The following is a 12,794-nucleotide window of genomic DNA, read 5'->3' as shown; positions in this document are numbered from 1 at the left end:
GAGAGCTGGTGCAGTCACGACGGGCGGAATGGGCTCCTTGTGCAGTGTAAGGATTGTGTGAACGTGGATGTAGACGTTTCCGAGTAGCTGTGTAAAGTGTGTGAGCTTTGAGGTGTGAGTTTTGACTGTTGCTGTATCAGCAGCAGCAGCAGCAGCGGGCGGGAGCGGCAGCAGAGAGCTGGTTGAAAATGTTGTGAGGCGAAAGGTGCAGCTGAGAGAGTGTTTGAGAGGTGTATTTGCAAGTGAAAGATGTTTTTGTATGAGTGAGGTAGAGTGTTTGTGAGATGAGAGTGGTGTCTGTGAGCGTTGGGTGAGCGTGCGTGTTTTTTGTGTGTAGATGGTGCGGGTGAGTGAGAAAGAAAGAAAGTTGTGTTTTGAAAGATGTGCATGTTGAAAAGTAAAGAAAGCAGATGTTTGTAAGAAAACTATTTTTAGCATTGAAAATCCCCTGGAAAGGGGTGGTGCACCATTCCCAGAGATACTGCAATACCGGGTCGATGCGTGGAGTGGACGGAGCAAGCCCCTATTCCATCTCCCTGTTCCAAAAATCAATTTAATATATGGTCCCCAGATAAGGGACGTATCAGATATTAAACTGATAAGAACAGATTTTTTTTTTTGTAAAAATATACTTTATTCATAAAATATCTTCAATCACATTCAAAACCATTTCAAAAACAACATTACAAGGGTACAATCCAGGTTAAACTTTTACAAAATGTATCACCAGGTGCATCAGTACAAACAATATTACAATCATTTACAGCCTTTCATTTTGAGCTGTACAGCCCGAGGGGCTCTAAACAGTTCCCAGTCTCTCGGTGCGCTGTGGCAGAAAGGTCTTAGACAGCGACCCTTCCCCATTGCGCCTTTGCGGCAGCTGCCCCAAGCTTTAGTGCGTCCCTCAGCACGTAGTCCTGGACTTTGGATTGTGCCAGTCCGCAACAATCGGTCGGGGACAACTCTTTGTGCTGGAAGACCAACAAGTTTCGGGCAGACCAAAGCGCCTCTTTCACCGAGTTGATGATCCTCCAGCTGCAGTCGATGTTTGTCTCGGTGTGTGTCCCTGGGAACAGCCCGTAGAGCACAGAGTCCTGTGTCACAGAACTGCTCGGGATGAACCTCGACAGCAACCACTGCATCTCTCTCCAGACTTTCTTTGCAAAGGCACAATCCACAAGGAGGTGAACAACGGTCTCTTCCCCACCACAGCCACCTCGAGGGCAACGTGCAGAGGGGGTGAGCCTCCTGGCGTGTAGGAAGGATCTGACGGGGAGGGCCTTTCTCACCACCAGCCAAGCCACGTCTTGGTGTTTGTTGGAAAGTTCTGGCGATGAGGCATTCTGCCAAATGACTTTGACAGTCTGCTCGGGGAACCATCCCACAGGGTCCACCCTCTCCTTTTCCCTCAGGGCCTCTAGGACGTTACGTGCTGACCACTGCCTGATGGACTTGTGGTCAAAGGTGTTTTTCTGCATAAATTTTTCCACCAGGGACAGGTGTTGCTGTACGTGGCGCAGGTCTGGCCCATTCCTCACTCCTGCGCTGTGGCGATCACGCCAGCCATCTTCCGCTTTATCTGGAGGTCAAAAGTGGATCCTGTTTGCAGGGACATGATGTAAAAAAACTCTGGATGAAGGGGGAAAAAACATGCCCAACATCACCCTCATCCTGATGGCCACCTTTGTGTATGGCAGTATCAAGCTGTGTGTAGACCCAAACACCAAGCGTCACTACGTGCTGAGGTTCTACCTGTCCCTGGTGTTGCGAAGGATGGGTCTGGCCACCCTGCCGCGGAACGCTCCAAGTGCCGTATCACCTGCCCCGTGTGGAAAAACTTATGCAGAGAAACACCTTTGTCCGCAAGTCCATCAGGCAGTGGTTAGCACGTATCACCCTAGAGGCCCTGCGGGAAAAGGAGATGGTGGATTCCGGCGGACGGTTCGCCGAACAGACCGTCAGGGTCATTTGGCAGAATGCCTCATCACCAGAACTCTGAAGAGAGTGGCCGTGGTTCTTGTCGAGGTGCATCCCGAGCAGTTCCGTGACACAGGTATGGACTCTGTGCTCCAGGGGCTGTTCCCAGGGACACACGCCGAGACAAACATCAACTACCGCCGGAGGATCCACTCGGTGAAAGACACTCTTTGGCTGTCCGAAACTTGTTGGTCTTCCATTGCAAAGAGTTGGCACATTCCAAGGTCCAGGACTACGTGCTGAGGGACGCACTAAAGTTTGGGGCAAAGGCGTAATGGAGAAAGGTCGCTGTCTACGGTTGCGCTAGATGTGTCGTGTAACTGGCAGGTAATGGAAAATTTCGAGAAACACTCAGTCACAAGGGAGAACACGTGACAGGCATGAGAGACAATCCATGAGTCTTTGTAGCTGAGTTTCCGTGTGAGCAACTAGCTCACAGCGCAGAGGAGTTCTTCGATCGAGGCCTGCTGTATTTTTGTCTTTGCTTTCAGCTTGAGCAGTCAAAGAACAAAGAAGAAAAAAAAGTACAGCACAGGAACAGGCCCTTCGGCCCTCCAAGCCTGCGCCGATCGGTCTGTGGAGCTTGCCAGCTGACCAGGTATGCAGCTAAAGTCCTTCCACATCTACAGGGAAGGCAAAGTCAGCAGCGTTTCTCCCAGAGTGTAGAGAGTCCTTGGAACTCTCTTCCTCGAAAGGTGGTGGAAACAGAGTCTTTGAATATTTTCAAGACAGAGCTGGATAGATTAACAAGGCGGGGTTGGAAGGTTATCGCTGGTAGGCAGGAATGTGGGGTTGAGGTTACAATCGGATCAGCCATGATCTTCTGAGTAGTGGAGCAGGCTCTTGGGGCCCAGTGGCCTACTCCTGCTCCTAAGTTGTATGTTCAGACATGTAGGGGCATTACTTTTTACTGATTCCAGTGCTTCTCCTGCACTGAACCTGGAGAGTACTACGTCAGCTGCTGTTGAGTTGTTTCCTGATGCCCTGCTTTCTTTTGTACGAGCTGTCTAGCATCCTCGTTTATGGGCTTCCTTTGCTTGGCATTGGGCCTTCTTTTGGGCTGACTGTTGGTCTATTTCCTTTACGGGATGTCAGCATGACATCACCAGAAGGGAAATGTGTCATGTTATGAAGTCACAGTAAATAAGTCCAATGCATTATATCATTATAATAACACAAGATGATGATCAGCAGTGAGAAGGCAGGTGGCAGCAAGGATAAGTACAGGTACGACACAGCGAACAGCCTTAGATCCTGTTAAAATGTTGAAAATGTTTCTCCCCTTCTCGAAGATTATTTCCTTCAAAATTTTAGAAATCTTTCAGCTTCAACCAGAAGTCACACACAAGCCAAACAACAAAACCACCTGCGTGCACAGCACAGCACACCATCTGCCAGCCTGCAATGATGTCGGCTCTCTTTTAATCACCTTTTCCCCTCCCATCAGTCCTATTCAGCAGGCAAGCAAAGGAGCGCAGAAAATACATCTGCACGGCTGTTTCTAACTTCTAGAAAGGGAACAGCCTTATCCTAGGAAAGTGAAAAATACCTATACTGTCACAAAGTGATGAACTTGAACTGCAAAACACCACGCTTACCTGAGCTTGTGTCACAGTTTTTGCTGTCTATCTCAGCCAGTATTCTCAGTCGTCCATCCTGGCTTCTTGCTCTCTCTGCAGCTTTCAGATGCCTCCCCTTGGCCGGCCTCAGTGCTCGGTGATAGATCAGCGCTCGGTATTATTTCTGTCCTCAGTGGTAACTGCTAGGGGAGAAAGGCTTGACTTTTTCAATCACCTTTTACCTCAGTAAAATCCAAGTAGAACCTAAAGTGGCAATGCTTCTCCCTCTCAGCACCCAACATGTCTTGCCTTTTCTTCAGGTTGGATTTGAGGAAGCACTACAGTTGCTGCCTGGCTGCCATTTCAAGTACAGAGACAAGGGGCAGCCCCATGACCCCTCCCCCGACTCCTGCACAATATGCAAATGTAGCACATTGTCTGAGTGCAATTTGGGAGCTGAAGACGGTTTCACAGTGGGATACAAGATATGAGGAGAGGTTTCCTCACAGACACACCGCCACATAAGCCCCTTTAAATTTGCGCGGCTGTGCAAAAAGTTTAATGGGCCCGCACACTTAAACAAATCGGTCACGCACTGTAATGACTCGCCTCATTCAGTTCAACAGAAATTAGGATCATGTTTTTAACCTGTGCCCTAGTTTTAAAATATTTTGTGTTCCATATTTACTTTCTCAATTTGTTATTAATTTACTTTACATTGCTTTATATTCTATTTTGTCTTGGACATGCATCACGGTTCGTTCAATCTCACTGGTTAAGAAAATTAAAATATTTAGTTTGATCAGGGTCTTACACTTGTCAAGAGGAGCCCTTTCAAATACTGGCCTGCTTTTGGAGGCCTGAAGTCACTGGAGCTGCACAAGTCAAGACGACTGAAGGCCTGATTCGCTGTGTAATATACTTTGCAGCATCTTGTTGCACTAGCAGGCAGGAAGGAGTTTTCAGCAATGCAGTTTAAAGGCTTGATACACTAAGTACACTTTCATTTCAGGTTTGTCATTTCAGGACGCTGCGTGTTTTTTTGCTCTGTTTTCTGACTCTGAAATTCTAATTCAGACTGTGGAGAAGAGCTGTTGTTGCTGCTGTTGGTTTTCTTTGTAACTGTTGTCGTTTTTTTGTGGAAAAATATACCTTATCCATAAAATATCTGAAAGAACATTACAAAACATTTCAAAATGGCCATCGCAAAAAGTGCAATCATATTCCAGTTTTTCAAATAGATCATGTCGCACCCTGCGACGCTTCAATACGATCAATGAACATTACAGACATTTCAACATGCTCATTACAGGCAGTCAGACAGTGCAATAGTATTCAAGTTATCTACATAGATCATGTTGCACTCTGAGGTGCTTCAATACAATTGTGATAAATGTAATATTCACTGCATACATTCAATGTGAGTCTTTCAGGCCGAGGGGTCCATACCTTTCCCAGTCCCTCGGTGCACTATGGCTGAAAGGTCTTAGACAGCGACCGTTCCCCACTGCGCATTTGTGGCGGCTGCCCCAAGCTTTAGTGCGTCCCTCAGCACGTAGTCCTCGGCCTTGGAATGTGCCAGCCAGTCTGCAACACTCTGCTGGGGACAACTCATTGCACTGGAAGACCAACAAGTTTCGGGCAGACCAAAGAGCGTCTTTCACCGAGTAGATGATCCTCCACCTGCTTGTCTCGATGTGCGTCCCTGTCCCTGGGATCAACACGTAGAGCACAGAGACCTGTGTCACAGAACTGCTTGGGATGAACCGCGACAAAAACCACGGCAACTCTCTGCAGACCTTCTTTGCAAACGCACATTCCACAAAGAGGTGAACAACGGTCTCGTCCCCACGACAGCCACCTCGAGGTCAACATGCAGAGAGGGTGAGACTTCAGGAAGGATCTGACGGGGAGGGCATTTCTCACCACCAGCCAAGCTACGTCTTGGTGCTTGTTGGAAAGTTCTGGAGACGAGGCATTCTGCCAAACGACTTTGACAGTCTGCTCGGGGAAACATCGCACAGGATCCACCATCTCCTTTCCCCGCAGGGCCTATAGGACGTTACGTGCCGACCACTGCCTGATGGACTTGGGGTCAAAGGTGTTTTTCTGCATAAAGTTTTCCACCAGGGACAGGTGGTACGGCACGGTCCAACTACTTGGAGCGTTCCGCGGCAGCGTGGCCACACCCATCCTTCGCTAAACCGGGGACAGGTAGAACCTCAGCACGTAGTGACACCTGGTGTTTGCGTACCGAGGGTCTACGCACAGCTTGATACAGCCGCACACAAAGGTGGCCATCAGTGTGAGGGCGATGTTGGGCACGTTTATTCCCCCTTTATCTAGAGGCTTATACAGCGCGTCCCTGCGGACACGATCCATTTTCGACCTCCAGATAAAGCGGAAGATGGCTCGGGTGATTGCCGTCGCGCAGCAGTCTGGAATGGGCCAGACCTGCGCCATGTACAGCAACAGCGAGAGTGCCTCACACCTGATGACCAGGTTCTTACCCGCAACGGAGAGGAAGCGTCGCTCCCAGATTCCCAGTTTCCTTTTCACCATAGACACTGGATCCTTCCAGTTTCTAACGCATACCCCGGTCCCTCTGAACCATATCCCCAGCACCTTCAGGCCGTCAGCACTGACGGTGAAGGGGACAAAGGATCGGTCAGCCCAGTTCCCAAAGAACAGGGCCTCGCTCTTCCCACGATTTACCTTGGCTCCCGAGTCCAGTTCGAACTGGTCGCAGATGTGGATCAGTCTGCACACCGACAGCGGATCAGAACAGAAGACGGCGACATCGTCCATGTACAGGGAGGCTTTGATCTGAGTGCCTCCACTGCCTGGGATCGTAACTCCTCTAATGCCCGGATCCTTCCTGATGGACTCAGCAAAGAACAGGCGAGAGAGGACAGCCCTGCCTGACTCCAGATTTAATTGGAAAGCTATCTGATTCCCACCCATTGATTGAGACTGCGCTACTGATGTTAGTGTAGAGTAGGATCCAACTGGATCCAATTGCGAATTCCCTCCCCAAACCCCATTTTGAGAGCACATCCACCATGTAGGTGTGCGATATTCTGTCAAAGGCTTTCTCCTAATCCAGGCTGATGAGGCAGGTGTCCACACCCCTGTCCTGCACATAGGCAATCGTATCCCTGAGCAGCGCCAGGCTGTCAGAGATCTTCCTGCCCGGCACAGTGCAGGTCTGGTCAGGGTGTATCACCAATTCCAGAGCGGATTTGACCCGATTGGCGATGACCTTGGACAGAATCTTATAGTCCACATTCAACAGTGAAATGGGTCGCCAATTTCTAATTTCCTCCCTTTCTTCCTTGTGCTTGTACATGAGGGTGATGATGCCTTTCCTCATGGATTCTGACATACTGCCGGCCAGGAGCATACTCTCGTACACCCCTAGCAGGTCTGGGCCCATCCAGTCCCACAGAGCCCAATACAACTCCGCCGGCAAGCCGTCGCTTCTGGGGAGATTTACTCTTCTCGAAGGACTCAAGGGCCTAAGTCAGTTCGTCAGGAGTTCGCGGTTTGTCCAGCCTCTCCCGTGTACTGTCGCCTAAGACCTCCGTGATAGAGGACAAGGAGGACTGGGAGGCCGTGCTGTCCGTCGGCTTCACGTCATAAAATCCGGCATAAAAGGATTTGCTGATCCTCAAAATGTCGGACTGCGCTGACTTTACTGATCTGTCTTCTTCATTCAGGCTGCTGAACACAGAGCTCTCTCTCTGTTCCTTTTGGAAGAAGAAACGTGAGCACGTCTCATCCTGCTCCACGGAGCGGACTCTGGAACGGAAGATGTTCTTGGAGGCAAAGTGCGAGGCTTGCTGGCTCTTCACCTCTTGGAGTTCTTCCTTGACATCGACCCCCACCGACTGCAGCCGGAGCAGATTCTGCATGTTTTTCTGGAGTCGGGACATTTCCCTCTCTTCCTTTCTAGCTTTCTGGATGCTTTTGAGGATGAAAAACCTCTTGGTGTTTCCCTTGATCGCTTCCCACCAGTGTGTCAGGGACTCAAAGAGGGGTTTCATGGTTCTCCAACCTTCATAAGCCCTCTTGAGCTCCTCAATGTTCTCTGGGGTCAGCAGTTGCACGAATAGCTTCCATGCCCCCCTGCCCACCCTCAGGTCCTTCTCCAAGTGGCAGTCCGCCAGTAGGATGCAGTGGTCAGAGAAGAACACCGGCTTGACCTCGGTGGATCTGACTGTGAATGCACGGGACACAAAGAGGAAGTCTATCCTGGAACGAATGGACCCGTCTGGCCGCGACCAGGTGTATCTACGCTGCGCTCCGTCTGCAGGGTTGCTGAAGACGTCGTGCAGCTTGGCATCCTTAACTGTTTCCATCAGGGATCTGGACGTAGCGTCCAATCTGCTTCCGGCCCTGCCGGATCGTCCAGCCGCATCGATGATGCAGTTGAAGTCCCCGCCCAGAATGACCGGCCTGGAGGTCGCCAGCAGCAGTGGGAGCTGCTGAAAAACCTCCAGCCGCTCAGCTCCTTGTGACGGGCCATACACGTTAATTAACCGGAGTGGAGCGTTCTTGTACATTACGTCTGCTACGAGGAGTCGCCCGCCCACCACTTCCTTGACCTCGGAGACGGTGAAGTTGCCTCCCCGCAGCAGAATACCCAGGCCGGAGGAACGAGAGTCGTTTCCGCCCGACCAGATCGATGGCCCGTGGGACCACCACCGTGACCATTGCCTGTAGGAGCTGAACTGGATAACCTCACTTATCCACGTTAAACTCCATCTGCCAAATTTTGGCCCATTCACCTAACCTGTCCATATCCATTTGTAAATTTCTCATTTCTTCACTGCAACTTACTTTCCCACCTATTTTGGTGTCATCTGCAAATTTAGCTATGGTACCTTCTACTCCTGAATCCAAGTAAATAGTTGGGGCCCAAGGACCGAACCCTGTGGCACCCCACTAGTTACAGCTTGCCATCCACAAAAGACCCATTTATCCTGACTCTCTGCTTTCTGTTGGTTAGCCAAAGCTCTATCCAAGCAAATATATTACCCTTAGCTGCGTGTGATCTTATCTTGTGTATTAATCTTTTGTGCGGCACCTTATCAAATGCCTTCTGGAAGTCCAGACATACTACATCTACAGGATCGCCATTATCCACTTTGCTTGTCACATCTTCAAAGAACTCTAGCGATTTAGTCAAACACGATTTAGTCTTCATAAAGCCATGCTGACTCTGATGGATTGCACTTTGACTTGCATTTTAGGAGGGTAGTGAAGGCATTGGAGAGAGTGCAGAAGAGGTTTACGAGTTTGGTTCCAGGGGCGAGGAAGTTGAGTTATGAAGTAAGATTGGAGAAGTTGGGACTGTATTCCTTGGGGAAAAGAAGTCTGAGAGGAGACTTGATAGAGGTATTGAAAATCATGAGGTATCTGGAGAGAGTAGATAGGGAGAAACTGCTTGCACCGATGAAAGGATCGAGAAGGAGCGGGCACAGGTTTAAAGTAACTAGCAGAAGAAGCAAAAGTGATAGGAGCAGCGAGTGGTCAGGGTCTGGAATGCACCGCCTGATAGCGTGGCGGAGGCAGGTTCAATTGAAGAGGGAATGAGATGATTATTTGAAAAGAAAGCATGTGCTGGGTTACGTGGAGAAGGCAGGAGAATGGCACGAAGTGAAATGTTCATTGGGAGAGCTGGTGCAGTCACGACGGGCGGAATGGGCTCCTTGTGCAGTGTAAGGATTGTGTGAACGTGGATGTAGACGTTTCCGAGTAGCTGTGTAAAGTGTGTGAGCTTTGAGGTGTGAGTTTTGACTGTTGCTGTATCAGCAGCAGCAGCAGCAGCGGGCAGGAGCGGCAGCAGAGAGCTGGTTGAAAATGTTGTGAGGCGAAAGGTGCAGCTGAGAGAGTGTTTGAGAGGTGTATTTGCAAGTGAAAGATGTTTTTGTATGAGTGAGGTAGAGTGTTTGTGGGATGAGAGTGGTGTCTGTGAGCGTTGGGTGAGCGTGCGAGTTTTTTGTGTGTAGATGGTGCGGGTGAGTGAGAAAGAAAGAAAGTTGGGTTTTGAAAAGTAAAGAAAGCAGATGTTTGTAAGAAAACTATTTTTAGCATTGAAAATCCCCTGGAAAGGGGTGGTGCACCATTCCCAGAGATACTGCAATACCGGGTCGATGCGTGGAGTGGACGGAGCAAGCCCCTATTCCATCTCCCTGCTCCAAAAATCAATTTAATATATGGTCCCCAGATAAGGGACGTATCAGATATTAAACTGATAAGAACAGATTTTTTTTTTTTTTTTTTGTAAAAATATACTTTATTCATAAAATATCTTCAATCACATTCCAAACCATTTCAAGAACAACATTACAAGGGTACAATCCAGGTTAAACTTTTACAAAATGTATCACCAGGTGCATCAGTACAAACAATATTACAATCATTTACAGCCTTTCATTTTGATCTGTACAGCCCGAGGGGCTCTAAACAGTTCCCAGTCTCTCGGTGCGCTGTGGTAGAAAGGTCTTAGACAGCGACCCTTCCCCATTGCGACTCTGCGGCAGCTGCCCCAAGCTTTAGTACGTCCCTCAGCACGTAGTCCTGGACTTTGGATTGTGCCAGTCCGCAACAATCGGTCGGGGACAACTCTTTGTGCTGGAAGACCAACAAGTTTCGGGCAGACCAAAGCGCCTCTTTCACCGAGTTGATGATCCTCCAGCTGCAGTTGATGTTTGTCTCGGTGTGTGTCCCTGGGAACAGCCCGTAGAGCACAGAGTCCTGTGTCACAGAACTGCTCGGGATGAACCTCGACAGCAACCACTGCATCTCTCTCCAGACTTTCTTTGCAAAGGCACAATCCACAAGGAGGTGAACAACGGTCTCTTCCCCACCACAGCCACCTCGAGGGCAACGTGCAGAGGGGGTGAGACTCCTGGCGTGTAGGAAGGATCTGACGGGGAGGGCCTTTCTCACCACCAGCCAAGCTACGTCTTGGTGCTTGTTGGAAAGTTCTGGCGATGAGGCATTCTGCCAAATGACTTTGACAGTCTGCTCGGGGAACCATCCCACAGGGTCCACCCTCTCCTTATCCCTCAGGGCCTCTAGGACGTTACGTGCTGACCACTGCCTGATGGACTTGTGGTCAAAGGTGTTTTTCTGCATAAATTTTTCCACCAGGGACAGGTGGTACGGCACGGTCCAACTACTTGGAGCGTTCCGCGGCAGCGTGGCCAGACCCATCCTTCGCAACACCGGGGACAGGTAGAACCTCAGCACGTAGTGACACTTGGTGTTTGCGTACTGAGGGTCTACGCACCGCTTGATGCAGCCACACACAAAGGTGGCCATCAGTATGAGGGCGATGTTGGGCACGTTTTTTCCCCCTTTATCTAGAGGCTTGTACATCGCGTCCCTGCAGACACGATCCATTTTCGACCTCCAGATAAAGCGGAAGATGGCTCGAGTGATCGCCGTCGCGCAGGAGTCTGGAATGGGCCAGACCTGCGCCACGTACAGCAACAGCGAGAGTACCTCACACCTGATGACCAGGTTCTTACCCGCAATGGAGAGGGAGCGTCGCTCCCACATGCCCAGTTTCCTCTTCACCATAGCCACTCGCTCCTTCCAGTTTCTAACGCATGCCCCGGTCCCTCCGAACCATATCCCCAGCACCTTCAGGCCGTCAGCCCTGACAGTGAAGGGGACAAAGGATCGGTCAGCCCAGTTCCCAAAGAACATGGCCTCGCTCTTCCCACGATTTACCTTGGCTCCCGAGGCCAGTTCGAACTGGTCGCAGATGTGCATCAGTCTGCGCACCGACAGCGGATCCGAGCAGAAGACGGCGACGTCGTCCATGTACAGGGAGGCTTTTACCTGAGTGCCTCCACTGCCTGGGATCGTCACTCCTCTTATGCCCGGATCCTTCCTGATGGACTCGGCAAAGGGTTCTATGCAACACACGAAAAGGACAGGCGAGAGAGGACAGCCCTGCCTGACTCCAGATTTAATCGGAAAGCTATCTGTTTCCCACCCATTGATTGATACTGCGCTACTGATGTTAGTGTAGAGCAGTTGGATCCAATTTCGAATTCCCTCCCCAAAGTCCATTTTGGAGAGCACATCCCCCATGTAGGTGTGCGATATTCTGTCAAAGGCCTTCTCCTGATCCAAGCTGATGAGGCAGGTGTCCACACCCGTCATGCACATGATGGGGAGGGCCTTTGTCACTATCAGCCAAGCTACATCCTAATGCTAATTTGAAAGTTTTGGTGATGAGGCATTCTTCCAAATTACTTTGACAGTCAGCTCAGGAAACCACCCGACAGCATTCACTATCTCCTTTTCCCGCAGGACCACATTACAATATGTGCAGCCCACTGCCTGATGGACTTGTGGTCAACAGGTTTTTCTGCATAAACTGTTCCACAAGGGATAGGTGATACAGCAGGTTCCAACTGAATGGAGCGTTCTCTGGTAACATAGCCATATCCATTCTTCCCAACACCGGGAAGAGGTAGAATCTCAGCACGGAGTGACACTTGGGCCTGGATTCTTGGGCCTGAGCATTGGGGCGTCTTAGGTCACTGTGCTAATGACATCATTGCTGCATCACTACCCAGCAGCCAAACTCAATGTACATTGCTCAACATGGGCTGCTGTGTTTAACCGACTTCAGTTTCAGGAAAATGTAACAGGAGCACATTTCACTCTGTGCTATTGGACAGTGGTTTAATAGTTGGAAAAGATCAGTGGTGCTCACCAGGGTTCACACCTGAAGAATTGTCAACCTTTGTGTTGCTGCACAGCACAATCAGATAAAGCATTTCTTACCTTCCGTCACTTCCTGTTCCTTCAGCTGTAGCCTAACCAGTGTATCATAACGGTTTGGCATAACTTCCTTCCCTTTGGACTCCACGCCTCAATTTATAAAGCCGAGGATCCTTATTTGTGTTTACATGAATTCTTGCTGCAACAAACGGAGCTTTGGCGAGATCATACCCAGAGTATTGTGTACCATTGTTTTGCTCTCCTCACCAAATGAAGGATATATTTTCCATAGTAGGGATGCAACAATGGTTCAGTAAAGATTGAATGGAGTGGCCAATATTTTCTGGAGTTTAGAAGAATGAGCCGTGGTCTTGGGTTCGCTAAGGCTGTGCTGAGGAAAGTGGAGGGAAGGAGAGTACAGCACAAAGGATAGGAAGGCTGGCACAGGCAAAAGAAACTGCAGCCAACAGGGTGAAGCGGGGTACAGGTGCTGTCACCCTATTTTCT

The 12,794-nt window shown here is 49.7% G+C and overlaps 2 pseudogenes; both read right to left on the bottom strand.

Moving 5' to 3' along the window:
- Positions 1–456: 456 nt before the first annotated feature.
- Positions 457–630, bottom strand: LOC144675792 (U2 spliceosomal RNA; annotated as a pseudogene).
- A 9,023-nt stretch (positions 631–9,653) lies between these two features.
- LOC144675793 (U2 spliceosomal RNA) lies at positions 9,654–9,834 on the bottom strand (annotated as a pseudogene).
- Between the last annotated feature and the right edge of the window lie 2,960 nt (positions 9,835–12,794).

This window comes from Cetorhinus maximus, unplaced genomic scaffold, assembly GCF_964194155.1.
Source record: "Cetorhinus maximus unplaced genomic scaffold, sCetMax3.hap1.1 HAP1_SCAFFOLD_1159, whole genome shotgun sequence".
Lineage (NCBI taxonomy): Eukaryota > Metazoa > Chordata > Chondrichthyes > Lamniformes > Cetorhinidae > Cetorhinus > Cetorhinus maximus.
This window is presented reverse-complemented; position numbering and strand designations above follow the sequence as displayed.